We start from the raw sequence: 12,757 nt of genomic DNA on the forward strand, positions 1-12,757 counted from the left end.
CTCTAGCTTCTAGAACTATAATAGACAAAGAGCCATCAATTTTACAGCTTATGAATTTTTATCCTCATACCACAATCATATATTGCGACAATGAGCCCTCTTTAAATTCAGGAACTATCAAATCACTTTTAGAAAACAAATTCGATGTTCAGATCATAAATTCCCCACCACTTCATAGTACTTCAAATGGACAGGTAGAGAGATTTCATAGTACTCTTGCAGAAATTGCTAGGTGCCTGAAATTAGAAAAACACATGAACGACACAGTTGAGTTAATACTTCAGTCAACAATAGAATACAATAAGACAGTACACTCCACCATAAACAAGAGACCAATCGACGTAATACACTCTTCCAATTTGAAGCAGAAATAAGAGACAAAATTAACAACGAGACAAGACGAAACAGAACTTTTCAAGTAGGTGACAAAGTACTTATGAAAATAAATAAAAGGCTAGGAAACAAACTAACACCCCTGTACGAGGAAGTTACAGTAGAAGCTGACTTGGGAACAACGGTTCTGATAAGTGGAAGGGAGGTCCATAAGGACAATATACGATGAGCTTTCATTTCATTTATTTATTCTATTAAGGTTTCTGCCTATGCTGCTTTTTGTTACAATAACAACTGCCAAGCTAACCGACTACTCGAATTCGGATTATATCCCACTACTAGACGGAAACGCAATCATCTGGAAGAATTTTAAGTATCTCAGACATTCATCCAACCTGACTATGTACTCGGAAATAGCCGAGGAAACACAACTTCTCATGAAACATTTTCCCCAGTCCCATATGAAAAAACTACTAGAATCTGACATAGGTCATATAAAAACACTTTTAGAAACTGTGAACATTCATCATAGACATACAAGAAGTATAAATATTCTGGGAACGGCTCTGAAGATAGTTGCTGGGACCCCCGATTTCGACGATTTCGAGAAAATACAAGAGAGAACGCTACAGTCGAGCAAGCCCGACAGTAAAATACCCTGTACTCTCCACAAAAAGGAAAAATTTAAAAAAAAATTTAAAAAATACAAGTAAAAAAGCTAAAGTCGGGTGTCCCGACTTTGAAATACTCTGTAAATATGTTTACAATAATTATTGAAAATAAAAACAAAATAGAACGCTACAGTCGAGCAAGCCCGACAGTAAAATAGCCTGTACTCTCCACAAAAAAGAAAAATTAAAAACAAAAATTTTAAAAATAAATTAAAAAAAAATTAAATTATTAAAAAAAATGAATGAATGAATTAATTAATTAAATTAAATTAGAATACATGTTTATGTTCAGTTTTAACAGTATACATTTACATTACGTACCTATGCGTGTTTATATGCGTGTATGTATGCAGCACAAAGTTGAACCAAAGCAGCAACAACAACAACAGCTGCGGGCAGCGCTGCCGACAGAGCTGCAGGCAGCGCATGAGCAGCGATTTTACTTATGGCTATAACTTTCTTCAGAATTGACCTGCGATGATGAAATTTGGCACACAGAATTACGGAAGTTATAAGAAACACGAATTGCGGGGGAGTGGGGGGGTGTATCAGAAAAAATAAACAAACTCGATCTGCCTAGGGCTTATAGGAACCTTGATACCAATTTTGGTTATCCTAGCTCTTGTACTTACTGAGATCCTTGCGCTCAAACAGACAGACGGACAGACGGTCAGACAGACAGACAGACGGACATGGCTATATCGACTCGTCTTGTCATCCTGATCAAAAATATATATACTTTGTGGGGTCTGCCACGCCTCCTTCTGTGTGTTACATACATGCGCACAAAACTAGTACAGCCTTTCACCCTTTGGGTACAGGCTATAAAAATTTAAAAAAAATCTTAAAAATTAATTTTAAAATAATTAAATTAATACATATGTACATACATACATAAATGGAGATACATATTTATGTACAGTTTCAACAGCATACACTTACATCAGAATTGTGTCTGTGCGTGTATGTATACAGTACAGAAATAAGTCAAAACAGCAGCAACAACAGCTGTGGACAGAACTTGGGCAGAGATTATATATATACAAATATAACCAAATTTACGTCGAAAATTCCAGGAATAACGGGAGTTATGGAAAATCGCGAATAACGGGGAATTGGAGGGGTGCATCAGACTTTGTCCGACTTAGGAGAATCTGGATACCAAGTTTGGTTATTCTAGCTCTTATAATTTACGAGATCCTTGCGTTCACACAGACGGACATGGCTATATCGACTCGGCTTGTTACCCTGAGCAAGAATATATATACTTTGTGCTGTCTGTTACATACATTCGCAAAGAACTAGTATACCCTATGGATACAGGGTATACAAATGTTGGGCGTGTCTATGCCTGTGTGAAAATCGCAAAACCGTTTCCTGGGCGTAACTTCAAAGGCTGTGTCTGAAGGTACGTTTATATCCAGCAGCCATGTGGCCCATTACTCTATTGCAAGGCTATGTTACTAACAGAAAACGCAAATCAAGAGGGAGAAAGAGCTGTCTGGTTTGCTATACTTGTATATTAAGACAATTTGTTGACCCTTTTCATTTTTCAATAAAATTTGGCTACAAGTAGCAGCAATAGAAAAACAAGTAAAAAAAAAGCTAAAGTCGGGTGTCCCGAGTTTGAAATACTCTGTACCTATGTTTAGAATAATTATACAAATTAAAAAAGTAAGAGAATTAAAAAAAAAAAATTTGATCGATTTGGTATTCTTTTGGTATTCAAACTCACGTAAAGGGTGTATAATTGCACATATACAAAGCAATTGCGTCTATGTGAGTGTATAAATGCTTATGTGCGTCTATTTGTGTCTGTGTAAGCATTTTCGCAGTCAACCAAACAGCAACATCAACAACATCCGCGGGCAGCGCTTGAGCAGCGCGGCAGCAGCAAATATATTTATGGCTATAACTTCTTGTTAAATTGGTCTATCATAGTGAAACTTGGCATACGGACACATAATAGCCAACTGGTGGTATTTCCAAATTTCCATTTTAGTTCTCGTCCTTTCTCGGACCTAGGAGAATCTGGATGCCATCTTTGGTTATTTTAGCTTTTATTGTTTCTGAAATCCTTGCGTTCATCCAGACGAACGGACAGACGGACGGACGGACAGACGGACATGTCTAGATCGATTTCTATCGTCATGCTGATTCAGAATATATATACTTTATGGGGTCGGAGATGCTTCCTTCTGCATGTTACATACTTTGCACAAACCTAATATACCCTTTTTACCCTACGGGTACAGGGTATAAAAATACAATCAACAAAGTTTAGTTGAATCGATAAACAGACAGGTAGTTATTAACACTCGAGTACAAGAAAAAATAAATAAATTAACTGAAACTGTAAATCTGATTGTCAGGGATACGAAGAAAAAACAAATCGAAACTGACCACCTCTACGAAACATTACTCGCAAGGGATAGAATTTTAATTTCGGAACTTGAGACATGAATGCTGTCTGTTACACTTGCTAAGATCCAAAATATTAACCCCGCTATTCTTGATTTTAAAGATTTAGAGAAAATGATAAATGAGCACTCTACTATTATTACAATAACAGATTTAATGGAAGTACCATATGTCAATGTTGTATTAGATAATAATTTTCTGCACTTTATAATTAAATATCCTGATCCTAGCATAGTCTGTAAAATGATCACACTGTTTCCTGTACAACACAATGGTACAATACTACATTTTGCTGAAGATAATAATGTCGCAGACTGTGGCAATAAAATCCTGCCAATCGGAAATTGCACCGCTACTCTCACGTCAACATTTTGCAAGGAGCTATCCTCCGCGACATGTGCGCAACAACTCCACTCCGGTGGCACCGCACACTGCAGCACTCGTCCCAGTCATCTAAAAACGCTAGAGGTTGTGGACGACGGTATCATCATAATAAATGAGGGAACTGCCGAAATAAAAATTGACAATAGTACAGAGAAACGTATCCATGAAACACGAAGAATATCGTCCGAAGACACCCGGCCTCACCAAGAAATTTGGAGCCTGCCATATCTGCAAGGGTTAAACATTGAAAACCTGCGGTACATTAGTGACATAGAGGATAAGCTGGCAACAAGATCGGCGATGGTCAGCGCATCCATTCTTTTCATCATAGCTAGTGGAGTCCTTCTTTTTAAGCTGTACCAGAAACGGAGAAGGGCTAGCCGCCAATCTTCCCTGCAGATTGTTATCGAGAGTCTGAGGAAAACCGAGGACGCCCTTCAACTTAGCGAGGGAGGAGTTAACACATCCGGCCGGTCATAAGTCAGTGACCGCTCGATCATGCAGAATAAGAACGATTTTGGGCATGGTCATCAATCTAAGCGTACGGCTCGTGCACGCGCACAGTAGCATAGTCGCGCGTCAGCGACTACAGGGCACTCACCCACTTGCACTTGAAGAAAGTGCAATACCAGCAAAATATGGGTCACAGGGCTAGCTTTCATTTTAAGAACTTTTCTGTACGTAGAGTTAGTTGATTTTTGGAAATAAACCGCGTCGGTCATCGCCACGTGAAAGCATTTGTGCGACACCGCGCATCTTATAAATTCGCTCAACAGCGAATCAGTGTAAAACTTCCGAAATAGTGTTACACCGCGCACCCCATCAATTCGCTTAACAGCGAACTTGCTTAATTTGTATACATACAAGTACATATATATATTTATACTATTATTGTTGTTATGTTATGTACATTGTACTATTTACATTATTTACAGTTGTATATTGGCAGATTTTTACTTATATTAACATTAACTTTTATTGTATATTTTGTTTTTTTATAAAATTTATTATTATTATACTCTGTACATGAAATGTACAGAAGTATATTAGGTTTGCGGGAGCTGAAAAATGTAACAGGCAGAAGGAGGCGTGGCAGACCCCACAAAGTATATATATTCTGACGAGCATGACGAGACGAGTCGATCTAGCCCTGTCTGTCTGTCTGTCCGTCTGTCAGTCTGTCCGTCTGTCCGTCCGTATGAACACCTGGATCTCAGAGACTATAAGAGATAGAGACACCAAATTTTGCACAAAGATGCGTTATGTGTGTACGCTATACGAGTTTGTTTTATTTTTTTGATTTTCCCCCCCACTTCCCCCCTATGGAGGTTTTCCCGATTTTCCATTCGTATAATCGCCTATATCTCGGAGACTATAAGACCTGGGGACACCAAATTTTAGTCCCAGATGCCTTATGTGAATACGCAGAAAATGTATATTTTGGAATTTCCCTCCCTCCCCCCTCTACCCAGCAAATCGGAACTCCCGTAATTCTTGGAATTTCGAACTAAAATTTTGCAAACACCCCCAGTTAGTAATTATGTGTCCGTATGCCAAGTTTCTTTATGATAGACCGATTTAACAAGAAGTTATAGCCATAAATATATTTGCTGCTGCAGCGCTGCTCAAGCGCTGCCCGCGGCTATTGTTGATGTTGCTGTTTGGTTGACTGCGAAAATGCTTACACAGACACGAATGGATGCGCTTAGGCATACATACACTCACACAGACGCAATTGCTATGTAAATGTACAATTATAAACCTTTTACGTGAGTTCGAATACCGAGAGAGGTAAAATCGATCAAATTTTTTTTTTATTTTCTTAATTTTTTTTATTTTCTATAATTATTGTAAACATATGTACAGAGTATTTCATAGTCGGGACACCCGACTTTAGCTTTTTTACTTGTTTTAGGTTTTCAGTTGTGGGATTTGAGAGGATTTGGATGGGGTTGTTATCAGCTACGTATTTTGTGCGTGCGGTTGTTAATGCGGGGCATTGGATAAGTAAATGTTCAATATTTATCTGGCTGTTTGTTTCACATAGTGGACAGAATTGGAGATATTTTTATTTAAGCAATGTTCGTTTGTGATTTTTGTGTGACCCAGTCTTAATTTAATAATTTTGGTTTGGTCTAGTCTTGAAAGTTCGTTGTGTTGTTAATTTTTAAAGATATTTATACTCTGTACATGAAATGTACAGAAGTATATTAGGTTTGCGGGAGCTGAAAAATGTAACAGGCAGAAGGAGGCGTGGCAGACCCCACAAAGTATATATATTCTTGATCAGCATGACGAGACGAGTCGATCTAGCCCTGTCTGTCCGTCTGTCCGTCCGTATGAACACCTGGATCTCAGAGACTATAAGAGGTAGAGACACCAAATTTTGCACAAAGATGCCTTATGTGTGTATTCTATACGAGTTTGTTTTATTTTTTTGATTTTCCCCCACACTTCCCCCCTATGGGGGTTTTCCCGATTTTCCATTCGTATAATCGCCTATATCTCGGAGACTATAAGACCTAGGAACACCAAATTTTAGTCCCAGATGACTTATGTGAATACGCAGAAAATGTATATTTTGGAATTTCCCTCCCTCTCCCCTCTACCAAGCAAATCGTAACTCCCGTAATTCTTGGTATTTCGAACTAAAATTTCGGAAATACCCTCAGATAGTTATTACGTGTCCGTATGCCAAGTTTCACTATGATATACCGATTGAACAAGAAGTTATAGCCATAAATATATTTGCTGCTGCAGCGCTGCGCAACCGCTGCCCAAGCGCTGCCCGCGGCTGTTGTTGATGTTTCTGTTTGGTTGACTGCTAACATGTTTACACAGACACGAATAGATGCGCATAGGCATACATACACTCACACAGACGCAATTGCTATGTAAATGTGCAATTATACACCCTTTACGTGAGTTCGAATACCGAGAAAGGTAAAATCGATCAAAAATTTTTTTTTTTTGTTCTCAATTTTTATATTTTCTATAATTATTGTAAACATATGTACAGAGTATTTAAAAGTCGGGACACCCGACTTTAGCTTTTTTACTTGTTTACTTGTTTGGATGTTAGTCTTTTTTGGGTTAATTTTCTTGTACCAATTGGAGCTAAGATTGTGTCCTTTGGGTCAGAATATATTGGTTCTTAAAATGTTTGTTGATGTCGTTTATGTTGTAATTGATTGTGGTGATAAGAGGAAGCTTGTAGGCTGATTTAGCGTTTACATCGGCGAGTTCGTTGCCTTTAATGCTCGTATGGCTTGGTATCCACATAAGTTTTATTTTGTTCGGTAGACGCATAAGTATGTTTCTGATAATTTCGGCGTAGAGGCTATGATTATCAATGTTTCTGATGGATTTTAGCGCTGACTAGTTTTGATATAGTTAATGGCTTCGAGGATGGAAATTATTTCCGCTGAGTATATCGATGAATATATTGGTATATATATACCGATTTTGAGCACTGATTGTTCAGTTGTGATGGCAAAAGCAGTTGTTTGAGTGGATTTTGATCCATCTGTATATATGAATTGATATTGTTGGTGCTTGTGTTTGAACTCTATGAATTTTTGTTGGAATATTGCTGGATTAGTGGAATTTTTTGAATAAAGGTGTAGGGTAATATTTACAGATTCTTGGTTGAAGTGCCAGAATGGTTTGGTAGATGTTAATATTTTTAAAGGTTTGTATGGTGTGTGATGGAGTGAGCAAATGTTTATTGTTTTGGAGATAGTGGAATTTACTTTTACTATATTGTTAATATTGTGTTTTTTTATTATTTTTTCTAGAGGGGAGTTAGATGAGAATATTAAATTTTTGCCCAATTTGCTGGTAAGGAAGTCTCTTCTGGTTGTAATGTAATGTAATGTTGAACTCAATGATTAAGTTGTTTACGGGTGTTGTTCTGAATGCTCCTAAGCAAGTTCTGGAGTTAGATCTTCTATGTGTGAGTTCCATTTGTATCTTTTATTTATTGTTATGCCTAATATTTTTAGTTTGTTCACTTGTGGAATTGACAAATTATCTATTACAATTTGGCTATTGCAGTGTTTTCTACATATGTTTGGGGACAGGTTGGCGCCAGATTCAAGGCACCATTCTTGGATGTTATTGAAGAGTTGATTTAAGTTTATTGTTGAGTTTTTGTCTCTTTTGTGGTGGATAATTAGCTGGAAATCATCGGAAAATGCACTAAAGCTTATGTTCCTTTGTAGTTGGATGATATTAGCTAATTTGTTGTAGGCTATGAGGAATAAGATTACTGAGATTGGTGAACCCTGTGGTATTCCATTGTGTAGAGAATATGTATTTGACTTTTGATTGTTAATTCTCGTTTTTATTTTCCTATTTGTCATATATTTTGATACGAAATTGAGAATTTTCGGTCCTATTTCCCACTCTCTTAATTGGTTTAGGATTGAATGGCTGCCTACTCTAACAAAAGCCTTAGAGAAGTCTGAACAGAAGTTGAAAACAATTCAGATCGTACTGCAGATGAGATTGATAAAGAGGATCTTTATACGAAACAAGAAAGTAATGCTAAAGTCGAGCAGGCTTAACTCTTAACTACACTGTACCACCCCACAAAAAAATAAATGTAATTAATTAAATTAATTAAATTTAATTAATTAACTGAATTAAATATAAAATATTCCATACATGCATACATACATTTACATTTACATCAGAATAGTGTCTATGCGTGCTTGTGTACATGTACATATGTATGTACAAGTATGTGTGAATTGGGCCTGGTTATATGGCTATAACTTTCTTTCTGATCATAATGACTTGTTATACGGATATATAATCACGGGGTGCTCCATTTTTATGTCGGTATGTAAATATTGAATAATTTTGTCATTAGTGAACCGATTGACTTAAGTAGACCAGTGTTGAAAACCTCAGTTCAGCACAATTTTTATTATGAATCGCTTCACTCCGAAAGAACGCGCTGAAATAGTGACGCTTTACATTGAAAAAAATCGTTCAGTTGTGTTAACTCAACGTGCATATCGTCAAAAATATCGCGACAAACAGGCACCATCTGACAACACTATTCGTCGTCTGTTTTCAAATTTTGTTGAGCACGGGACAGTGGGAGATCGTCCACATATTGTTCATCAACGACCAAGACGTTCCAATGAACTGATTGAAATGGTAAGAGAGAGTGTTGCCCAGGACCCAAATGTGTCGTATCGCCACCGTGCTCAGCATTTTAACGTCAGTAGAACCACTTTGCGGCGCATTTGTTTCCGTATAAAGTGCAATTAACTCAAAGAAATTTGCCGACAGACTGTCCACGTCGCTTGGAATACGGCCAAACAGTTGCTCGAATGATTGACACTGAACCTGATTTTTGGAAGCAAATTTTGATGACTGACGAGGCCCATTTCACACTCTCTGGCGGCGTTAACAAGCAAAATTGCAGCATTTGGGGAACGGAAAATCCACACGAGATTCATGAAACACCATTGCATGTTAAAAAAGTGACTGTTTGGGCCGGTGTCTGCGCCAAAACCATCATTGGGCCATTTTTCTTCAAAGAAGGCGAAACAGTTGATGGGAATCGATATCGGTGGATGTTGGCTCATTATGTCTGCCCGCAAATGCGTGAAAAAAGTCTGAACGGTTACTGGTTTCAACAAGATCTCCAGATTTGACGCCTCCGGACTTCTTTTTGTGGGGATATTTGAAAAGCAAAGTTTACGCCAGCAAGCCTCAAACCATTGACGAGCTCAAGGCAAATATTCGTGCAGAAATCATCGCTATACCACCTGAGATGCTAGAAAAAGTTATGGAAAACGCAGCAAAAAGGGCACATTTTGCTGTGAGAGAGAGAGTGCATAGTGCTCCCCTATCTGCCTTGTATATGTTCAACTTTATTTTGTCAAACTCATAGTTTTGGCGGCCTACCGACGCATTCAATTGCTCTACGCATTCGTTGTTTAGCATAAGGACGACCCGCATTGTTGCTCTTTTTATCGCCTCCGTCTTTATCACCCTCCAGCCTTTTCATGTTGAAGAACTGAATAAGTTCCAGAATTTTTTCCGGTTCTGCGGGCTTGGTCGGGATTCAGGTTCTTGCCCTCGGGCGGGATGGTATGTGCTCTCGGATATACTTCTCCCACCCCGCCAATTGCATGCATATAAAGGTCAGCCGACCTTTTATCGTCGCATGCTATTAGCTTGACGCTTCCTTGATGCCATCTAGTGATGTAAATATACATCGATTTTTACTTAGCGATTGTTTTCGATTTTAACTCGATGTTTTTAGATTCGATGTTTCGATCGATTTTTACAAAAATATCGATATTAAGGACATTCCTACGCAGTGAAATCCCGGCAAATACACAAAAGTATAAAAAAAGTGCTAAGAACTGCTTAGAAACCATGCCAAAGCCTAGCATATCCTTAACGAGCTAGCAGGAGTCCCACAATATAAATATTTGTTTGTTAGTAGGGTTTTGGTTCGAATCACGCAGCAACCATCAAGGTTGAAGGCTAATTGAAATTTCAAAGTTATCGTGAAATGTAATAACTGTCCAATCCAGGACAGATCTTAAATAAACATTTTTTTTTAATCTTAATCTAATACAGTTATTTAATTTATTACAATTAAATATTTTTTTTACGGCCCTAACTCTTATTGCTGGGTGAGGAGGTCTCTTCGCCGGAGTCGTGTATGGCTAGCCTGACAAGTTAAATTCTGTGCAGGTCTGTTCGGATGGTTCAGAAGCTTAAGCTGGTACTTTGCTATCACCTTGGCGATTTCATCTTTAACAGATCCCACATTTAAATCTTCGCGGATATTATCACTTCTTATGTACCTGGGTGCCGCAGTGACGGTTCTCAGTATCCTCAATTGAGCTCTCTCGATTAACTCTAAATTACTAATGGAAGCATTTCCCCATCATTCAGAGCCATATGTCCAAATTGGTTTGAGAACAGCATTGTACAAGAGTACTTTGTACTCCAGTTTTAGTCGTGAATGGACGTTTATCAGCCAATGTAGATTAATAGCTTTTAGTTTTAGTTGATCTCTCTTCTTTTTGATGTGCTCACGCCAAGTAAGCCGTCTATCCAAATGGACACCAAGGTATGATACTTCGGTTTCTTGTGGAATATTGATGTTGTTTAGCGACAATGGGTGACAGGTTTGTTTGTTTAGGGTAAAGGTGACATGTTTGCCCTTTTGCTCGTTTACATGTATGCGCCAGTCTGCTAGCCATTCTTGTATGGCCACGAGGTAAGATGATAAAAGTTCTGTAGCTCTTTTTGGGCACTTGGAGCGACTTATGATGGCAGTATCATCAGCAAATGTCGAAATTGTTGTACGACTGTTTGTCGGTATATCTGCTGTGTATATAATATACAGTGTTGGTCCAAGCACGCTCCCTTGGGGTACGCCAGCTTCAATTGGATGGTATTCGGAGAGGAAATCTTTGTATCTAACTGCGAAACTTCTTTGCTGTAGGTATGACTCCAGTATTTTGTGGATGTTCTGTGGAAGTAATATTTTGATTTTATGAATTAAGCCATCCAGCCGAACGCGGTCGAAGGCTTGGGCGGCATCCAGAAAAACAACGGAGCAATACTCTCGTTTTTCAAATGCATTTCGTATCTCAGAGGTTATTTGGTTCCATGTTTTTCGTGAAAACCAAATTGGTGCAATGGGATTGCACTGTTGGTGTGTAGGTGCTGTTTGATGCGCTTCAGGATCAATTTTTCGAATATCTTTGATAGACACGGCAGGAGGCTGATAGGTCTATATGATGATGGCTGAGACTTGTCCTTTCCACCTTTATGGATCATTTTGATGACCGATTTTCTCCATTGTTGAGGAAAATTGCCCCATTTCATTATGCTGTTGAAAATAATGGTGAGAAGATATACTGCACAGCTCGGCAATTCCATAATCATTTTGAGGGAAATTAAATCGTGGCCCGGCGCTTTTTTTGCTTTGAAACTTGGTCCTTAATGACACTTGTAACTTCTCCAACTTGAAATACGATCGTCGAGGTAGCTTCAAGATAATTGGTTGGTGGGAGCACAAAGCTATTTGTTGCTGGATGTGGTTTGAAGACTTTTTCTAAATGGGCGGCAAATAGATTTGCCTTCTCTGCGTTGCTGCGAGCCCACTTTCCTCTTTGTGTACGTAATGGTGATTCACTTTCGATTGGTGGACATACGCCTGATTTAGCTTTACACAATGGGAATCGTTTGCTGTTTGGGGAGAGTTGCTCCATATAATCCATTTGAGTTCGGTGTTTTTCATCTTCTAGGGCTTTGCGTAGTAGATGGTTGGCTATTTTTAACCGCTCCTTTGAGTCAGGTGATCTGTGGGCTTGCCACTCCCGCCGAAGTTTTCGCTTATTGCGAAGCAGCTCTTCAACGTGCCTGGGGACACGGCTGCATTTTTGAAGTTTATTAGCTGTAGTTATTGGAGTCGAATGTTTGGCCGCCAGTGACATTACAGACACTAATGCTTCAACTGAGGTATCTATGTCATTTTTACAATAAATGCTAGGGCAGTCATCAATATGGGAACTTACGTACTTCATGTATTTAAGCCAATCTGTTTTTCTAGAAGTTAGAAAATGTGGGCGTTACAATAACTGTGGATGGTCACAAAGGTGCAGAAGGATCGGCGAGTGATCCGATGATAGATCTGATAAGTGCTCCACACGAATCTGAGCCTGTGGCACTCTTCTTGTAATAGCAAAATCTATCAAGTCGGGTTGCTTCTTTGGATCTGTGGGCCAATATGTAGGCCAGCCTCGAGAAATAAAATCAAGCTTGTTTCTTGGTGTTATTATGGCGTTATATAGTTGTCTTCCTTTCGGGGTGATGAGTCTATAAACCGGTCACCAAACAGATCGAAGAATTTTACAAATTCTGCTTCAGAAACAGAGAAGCGCGGTGGGCAGTATTCTGCG

The sequence above is a fragment of the Scaptodrosophila lebanonensis genome, unplaced genomic scaffold (genome assembly GCF_003285725.1).
Source record: "Scaptodrosophila lebanonensis strain 11010-0011.00,11010-0021.00 unplaced genomic scaffold, SlebRS2 tig00000150-arrow-arrow-pilon, whole genome shotgun sequence".
Taxonomy (NCBI): Eukaryota; Metazoa; Arthropoda; class Insecta; order Diptera; family Drosophilidae; genus Scaptodrosophila; species Scaptodrosophila lebanonensis.